Source organism: the organism of the source record quoted next, unplaced genomic scaffold (assembly GCF_019419815.1).
Source record: "Pyrus x bretschneideri cultivar Hongxiangsu unplaced genomic scaffold, Pyrus_bretschneideri_v1 Contig70, whole genome shotgun sequence".
Taxonomy (NCBI): domain Eukaryota; kingdom Viridiplantae; phylum Streptophyta; class Magnoliopsida; order Rosales; family Rosaceae; genus Pyrus; species Pyrus x bretschneideri.
This window is the reverse complement of record NW_025999810.1, coordinates 1,263,207-1,271,534: the sequence shown is the minus strand read 5'-3', so window position 1 is coordinate 1,271,534 and position 8,328 is coordinate 1,263,207. Positions and strand designations below refer to the sequence as shown.

The window sequence follows — 8,328 nt, the reverse complement described above, 5'->3', positions numbered from 1 at the left end:
CAATATTCAATTCATCTAATAAACCCTCCTTAATAAACATTAATTATTTTTTGCATCTCCATCTCTATACTAAATAGTCATAACAATAGGTAATAAAATATTAATATTTTTTATTTTATAAAAATAATAAAAAATAATTTTATTTGTAATTTCAGATAAAATTTTTATTCATTCTCGTTGCGTCATATGTCATTATCCGAAAAGGTATAATCAATTTTTGTTTTTAATTTTTCAAAATTTTTATTAATTTTTTATTCGCATAATTAATTTCTGCCGTTGGATATTAAAAAAATTTTGAAATCCAACCCTCTAGATTGTGCCACGTGGCACAACGGTAAAATTTCAGAATTTTTTACTGTGTTTTTTTTTTAATTTATAAAGGCGAATAACATGGACCGTTGATCTCAAATTCAATGCTGAAATTAAAGAAGGTTTGAATTTTTATTTTACCGTTGGAAATCCAACGGTCCACAAAAAGTAACCGTTGAAATCCAACGGACACGAAGGTGCCACGTAATAACTGAAGTATAAGAGCAACTCCAACCCTAAGGACTTTGCGCCAGCACCCAACCCATTTATCCACTTCAGTGAATAGTAATAGACCCTAATGAACAGTAATAGGCCAAAGCATCTCCACCCCCAAAAAAATATGCTAGCACCTAGTCTAAAAATGCGCTGGCACAAACGATCTCCACCCCTACAAAATGCGCTGGCACCCAATCCATTTAAAATATTAAATAATTTTTTTATAAAATAATAAAAAAAATAGTTTTAATTTCAGATAGGATTTTTAAACAATCTCGTCACGCCACATGTCATTATCCGAACGTACTATTTTTTTTAATAGATTTCCGCTAAGATTTTTGAATGAAAATGTCATTATTGGGCCTGACCCAATAATAAGATGGGTTGGTATGGATGTTTTGGTCATTTACCATAATAGGAACGATTTTACATTAAACTTAAGAACAGATTGTAACAACACCGTTCGACTCAAGGAAAATAAACTAGATAGGTCTTCTTCATCACCAAAAGTCCCCTTACGAAACGTACTTCAAAGTTGCCTTCTTCACTTTTTTTTATTTTTATTTTTATTATTTTTAATTTCAATTTATGTTTTGGGAACTTAAAATTATGGAAAAGTCAATCTTTGCCCTGCCTTGACCAGCTTTTGGGTGGGTAAAATCCGATCTGGTAGAGAGATTTTTAGGGTCCTAGTGGTTAGCTACCCTCGCTTGCCATACTATAGATCTACCCATGTACGCGTCCAAATTAGTAGTTACATATTTCACATGAAAAATGGAACATTATTTGACCATATGAAATTAGTAGTTACGTATTTCACATATAGAATACCTCTCGAGTTTGTAGTTACAATACACGAAGTGTAACTTGAGTTATAGCTTTCTTGTGTTACAAGTCACCTGTTATTTATCAATTTATGAATTTATGGTTTAATTTTACAGACTATCTAGATGAAAGATCTCATGTTTTGTTTCTTTGGTTCTCCTTTAGGTTGAATGCAAGGTATTATTTTACGGTGATTTTACCCAAACTACAAGTCTTGCTTGCTAATAGATTCCTGAAAGTTGAACCAAATAGTTTGAGAGCAAGTAGCTGATTGGTTCCGCCTTGATCTTGTTCACAGAAACTGTGGATCTGTTTGCTTTTGCAGATTTCAACTTAGGGAGCTTGTCAAAGATGTCGTAAAACAAGATTACGATGAGGAATGGGTTAGAGGACATGTCAGCTTATGCCCCCATAGTTACGAAAGTGAGGAAGGCGCTTGAATTGTTGAGAGAGTATGGACAGATTCAATACATAACCAGATGACAAAAAGGGGAGATCATGTCTACGTTTGGGCACACGCAAGTACCAAAGTTTCACAATGCTGTTGGAGGCTTGTCACCCTAGTTAAATTATCAAGTTGAGGACCTTTAGATTGTGATATGTTCTCGTTTTCAGTATGAACGAGTTTAATGCTATCTTTCAACATGAAGAAGTTTTTTTTTTTATTTTTAATTTTTTTATTTTATTTTTTATGTGAATCTCGTCCTAGATTCCTACCGACAAGGACTATTTTTTGGGTTTAATTCTGTTCTTGATCATCTCTATATTTTCTTCGGAACTACAAGATTGAAGATTCTACCAAAATGTACGGAGGCAAGCGATAATGAGATGGTCACAACTCTAACCACAGAAATGATTACGATCAATTTGCAATTAAGAAATAACTTCACCGGAAACTCATGCATACAAAGCCATACAATTGGCTCGGTGGGAAAAAGTGAGCACGAAACAAGCTGTAAACTTAACCATAACAAATGTAAAAAAAAAACCTAAATTTACCAGATACATGTGATTTTTTGAGTTTTTGTACGAGATTAAATTAATCATAAGGGTTTTTCCTCGTTAATGGAAAAAAGACATGGATACAAGAGAACCGCATACAGTTGACTTGGTTGTGAACTTGGAAACCAACCATAGAGAGAGAGACTATAACCTTGCTCCTCTTGGAACTTGCAAGTTTCAACTCTCAACTTGTAACAATTAAGCATGCTTTAAACAGAAGAAAGATGCGTATATGGCAATCCAAATGAAAAGAGACTTCTTGCTCCAATATCTTCAAGTATGTTCGGCACGACATTCCGAAAATCCATGAGATCACAAAGTTATGGACCGAAATATTTCATCAAATCTAGCAATCAATTAGGAGGTTGAAGACAAAATGTTGTCATTAAATCGGAACTATTTGAAGTCAATTTCTTGCCTAAAATTGAGACAGGAGGTAAAATGCTATATAATCTTGCATTATTTCTTATGTATATCAATCCAGTTGTTTGGATTCAAGTTACAATCTAAAGAATGAACAAATACGATGAAAGCGGAAAAAAAAAATAGAAAGTTACACAAATTCGAAATTTCTCGAAATATCAAAACAGAAACTGGTTATATGAGGGTCGTCGATTTTCAGTTGTTGGAATGTTTGATGATCCTCTGCAGAACCACAGTCCTTGCTCTTCGAATGTCGCGGCAGCAGATATCAGCTTGGGTTCCCAAATCCTCTACATTCGTCATAAATACTCCCAACTTCTTCTTAATCTCCTCTATTGCAACTTTCACAGCTTCTTCGTCAATGGCAAAGCTTGCATTGCGCAAGAGGGACTCGATATCAATTTCCAATCGATCAATGAGAACCCGAATGTTGTCCAAGTCCTTAATGGCAACATAGGTTCCTACTTGCATTGAACTAATCACTTCCTTTTGACCCCTCAAAGCATTTTCATAGTTTTTCCACAAAGAGTCAATCCAATTTCCCATTGAGCCTACCGGGATAGAACTAGCCGCAGCTAGAGCTGCTGCAACCGGCCAAGCAGCCATGGCTGCCGCCACAACAGAACAAATCAACACAGCAGCAAATGTTGCAATATCATACCCGTGACCTTCCTTCAAGCATTAATACATTTGAGCTTCTTATCGAGCTTGTTCTTTCGCATTTGCAACTTCTCAAGCATTAGTATTTGCTGCTTATAAATAGATTGAAATATCTGAAAGAACTCTTCAGTAAAGGGATCACCAATCGCCTTCAAATTCTTCGACTCCTCCAAAGTCCTCGTGTATTGACCGCCTCCCATTTCGGTTTCTTCCTCGAATCGCTGAAGCGCAACGAGAATAAGCAACTGGCTATCGCGAGCTCGCTTCAAGCACTTCTCCAACGCAGTACAGAAATCCAAAGTCTGCAAGCTGTTCTCAAATACTCATCAATGAGCTCGAACAACTCCTGATTTTTCCATGTCTTGCTTGCACTCCAAGATAACTTTCACAACTTCCTGATTCATCTCCAACAGGCATCCTGTCACCTCCTTCAGCGAATCGAACGAGAGGGCTCGGACTTCGACTCCTGCCGCGATTATGCTGATGACATGATTGGTTCGGGTTTGGAGATTCATGTCGAAGGGCTGCGAGTCTGCGTCGAGCTTGCAAGCTGCCTCATAAGAACTCAATTGATCAGTTGTATACTGCAACTTTGTACGAAGATTGGTTGCAGAGGATGATGTTTCAGCGCTCTTCTTGCTCACATGGTTTCCACGGCTTCAATCTAGATCTAAACAAGCAAAACCCAGAAACCAAAAACCATGAAAATCTTCCCCAAATCAATCTCCAGATTTCTGCCAAAACATTAAGGAATTGCAGATCTAAACCGAACCCACTTGGCCAAATCCAATGAATTTAAACCTTTTATACATAAAAATCAACCTTGAAAGACTTCACCTCCACAAATCAGTGTGTAAAAGCATTAAAGCAGTAAACCTTGAGTGATTTTTCCAACCGACCTCAATAAACAAGAGCAACCGAGAACAAATAAAGCAAATCGATAAAATATGATCAAAGGAAATGGAAAATAATGGTGTGTGAGAGATGAATGAGGAAGTTTCAAGAGAAAGCGGAGATTTTAATGGGAAAGAAAATATGGGTCTTGGCTTTTTGAGATTTAAGATTTTGGGAATAACTTGCACGCATGAGGGAGAAACGAGTGAAATAGGCATGGAAAATGCGGGAAGCAATGTCGCTTCTCTCTCTAAGAAACACTATTAGGCTGCATTTATCTTTAACTTTCTCTCTCCAAAAACCAATGTCTGTGAGGGTGTTTTGTGTTTGTGGCTGAGTTTACAGTTTTAACGCGCAAAACAACGGTTACCGCCTGACCCTGAATTTGTTGAAAGGTTGGGGGTGACAGAAGAAGCTTCAGACCAAAGGCTTTGGCTTTTTGGTCTACTTTTCTTATGGCAAGCCAAAACAGTGCAGAACAAGTCAAGCGCTACAAATCTGAGGAGAAGAACGACGGTCTCTTCCTCTTGGACCAATGAAAAAGTTCAAATTTTGAGCTGGGTTTGTACTGTTTACAGAATTACTAAAATACCTTCGAACTGAAAATAAACTTTTTAGTCACTTAAAACCAAGTGTTTTAAAATTTTAAAGAAACTTACAACAATTTAGGTGTATTTAATTAGAAATTGATTTTAAAAAATTTGAAAAAGTTGAGGAATTAGAGGGAATTTAAGAGATTTCGTAGTTATTAACTTATTTTGAGCATCCCCAAATCTCATTTTTTTTCTCATGAGATTTTGAAGGAATTAAATCAAAATTTTATATGAATCGTTACAAATCAATTAAACTCTATAAAAATCCGTAGATTTATAGATCCATTAAATTCTCTCAACTTCCCAATTGAATAAGTTGGGATTTCTAATCTAAAATTTCTCAACTTCCCAATTGAATAAGTTGGGATTTCAAATCTCACTTTCAATCATTTCTTTTGTCTTGAAAGAAATTTATAATAACATTTTGGTTTACATATTTCAAATTAATTGGTTTACATATTTCAAATTAATGTCATGTTTATCTACTTTTCCTTTTTGTTATTTCAGTTTATGGGTTGAAGGTTCGGATAAACATCAAATACTAGATATGAATGAACGAAGAACTAAAAGCAAAAACCCATAATATTTTTGGAACAAAATTGTTATCCTTTCTCAAAATTTCCATATTGTATTTCACAAGAATGCCTTGTCAAAATTTCCCTTTTTTCCATCTAGTAAAGGAGAGTAAGATTTGAACTTATATGATGTAGAACAAATGAATGAATAGAATAAAGAAGAAATGAACCGTCGGAAGACAAAAGCTAAAGTTTTATATCATCAGAGTTGATAATATTTTTTAGGAAATTTGCTTTCAATGAGTATAACTTTAACCCACAGAAGAAATGTTAATGAAGAGAATGATGATATTAACACTCTATACATTCACGCATGTGATCCAATATCCTAGTAGATATGGTGTTGAATTCTTACTTATGTGTTTTGGCCTCCTCTCCTAAATTATTTTAATAATTTTCAATTCTCCCTCCCTTCCCCTAATAATAGTACAATAATCTAAAAAAGCCACTATACATTCAAAATACTCATCATGCATCCATTTATAGCTGGAAAGGAAAAAATACTCATCATGACGAAGGTAAAGTGCAAGTGGGCTAAGTGGCCCTCCACCACAGTGATAATATATATATATATATGTATGTATATATAAATCGCTGAATATGTAAAAAAAATTATTTCACATCAAGTGTGACGATCCATCCCAAATTATTATATATATTTTCTCCCCTAGTGTGTAAAGTGATGATATTGTCCTCGTTGGCTTAGTGATGTAGATGTACTTATGTAGTTTTAAATTATTTCCTCACCATCGTAATTAAATCCTACTCGACGTCATAAGCGCGTCGGCGCGAGTTAGGGCCGAATTAGATTCGTAACGAAAAAGTTACGATTAATTGAATACGTAAACTGGTAAATCATGAACCAATTATATTAGCTCATATTACCTCTAAACCAATCAGATTTTGGGCTTTTATCTTTCTTTGGGCCAATTGGAACTCTATATCTTTCTCACGGTAGCCCAATCAGAAAATATTATTTTCTGATTCTGGCCAATCACATACACGTACACTTTCTCTCTCTTTCTCAACTTTTCTCATTTCTTCTTCCTTCTGCACCCGAGACACCCCAAACGCACAAACCACACCAAAACAGCACGGATCGAACCTACAAAGACTACTATCACACTCCTCACAAACTCACGAACATTTTTTGGTGAGTTTTGACCGTCAACTCATGAGCTCCGACGAGGAGCCAAATTGCTCTGACGTGATCCCAGCGTGGTTTCGAGATTTTAAGGCCTGGAAAGGTATCCACTCAACTTCCCTAACACTTTGGAGTAGTTTTGGAGTGAAGCGAACATCGATATAGGCGAGTTTGGAAAGTTGCAGAATTGGCCAGATTTTCCAAGGAATTTTCTGACCATTTTTCATAGGATTTTGAACTCCTAATAGGTACGAATGTGTTCTACTCTTCAAGACCTTCAAATCCATATAAATTTTATGGATTTTGGTTGAGAAATGAAGTAGATATTAAGCTTTGAAAATTTTTTAGAAACCGGCGAATCAGATGGCTGTCGGCAGGCGGTGGACAGTGGAGACTGGCGTGGTCCACCGGAGAAGAAGAAGAATATTTCTTCAAAGTTGACGGAATATTCTAACAGCGTCAGGTAACACCGTTATATGGGGGTGTTCGTGTTGTTGAGTAGATCACGTTGGTATATTCAAACACCCCATTTGAGCAACGTATGAGGAATTAATCCTAGGCTTTGTTTATGTGCTAATTTATTAACTTAAAAATACTTGTATTGCATATAGGCGAGACGTACCCTGAGGACGAGCATGGACAAGAGAAGCTAGGGGGCTACGAACCTGCTACTTATTAGTGAGTGGGCATTTGTTATATATATATATATATATATATATATATATTTATATACAGTTTTCAGAAACGTTTTTATATGGAACTATGCTTTTCTTGCCATGTCGTAAATAAGTTACATTTTATATATTGCATTGTTACACTTGTGAATTGTATTGCGTGATGTTGCAGAGACCCAGGTAAGCTGCAGGTGAGTATTATGTGATTGAATGGGTTGTATTGCATTGGTATGCAGACATTTATTTAGAGCTCATCATGGCTGTACCCCGGTATTAGAGCTCCCGCCTGGGGCTAGGGCCAGCCTTCATGTGATTGTTCACCTCCCACACCGCACGCTTACTTTAGATCCAAGTCTGGTGCCAGCCTGTCGTACAGACCACAATAGGTGGTTCTGACTCATAGGTGACCCGCGAAATATCACATAACCTTCACGTGGTCGTAGCACTTGAGAGTGCATATTTATACCCTGCCTATTGTACAGGTCATACTAGGTGACTCCGACTCGTGTGCTAGCCTAGATTGATGAGTTACAGGTCCAGTCGTACAAGTCATGTTAGGTGACTCCGACTGGCATACTATTTTATATTGGTTTCACACCTGACTTACATTTATTATTGCTGAGATATTATGGCATGGCATACTTCAGTTTTCACTGCTCTTGTGCATTGGTTTTTCATACCTACGTACTAGTATTTTCTGGAAACTATACAAGTTTTATGGAGATGGGTTATTATGTTCATAAAGATAAATACGTTTTCAAACGCTTGTTTTTGCCCACTCACCCTTTTGTTTTGCACCCCTCTAGGTTCTATTTAGCTATTTATCTTTGGTGGCTCACGAGGACTACATGGCGGTTCTGACGTTTCCATAAATAAAGTAGGGATCTTCTCCCTGTTTATATAATTAGTACTTAGTTAGTTTGACTGCACTTTTGTTTTACCTATGCTCTGATATGCGTGTATCTTACACTTGATCACTTTCACACTCTTACATATTATCTCTAGTTAAATAA

At 36.3% G+C, this 8,328-nt stretch overlaps 1 pseudogene; it reads right to left on the bottom strand.

Annotated features, from left to right (window-relative positions):
* Positions 1–2,575: 2,575 nt before the first annotated feature.
* Positions 2,576–4,094, bottom strand: LOC103934701 (annotated as a pseudogene).
* Between the last annotated feature and the right edge of the window lie 4,234 nt (positions 4,095–8,328).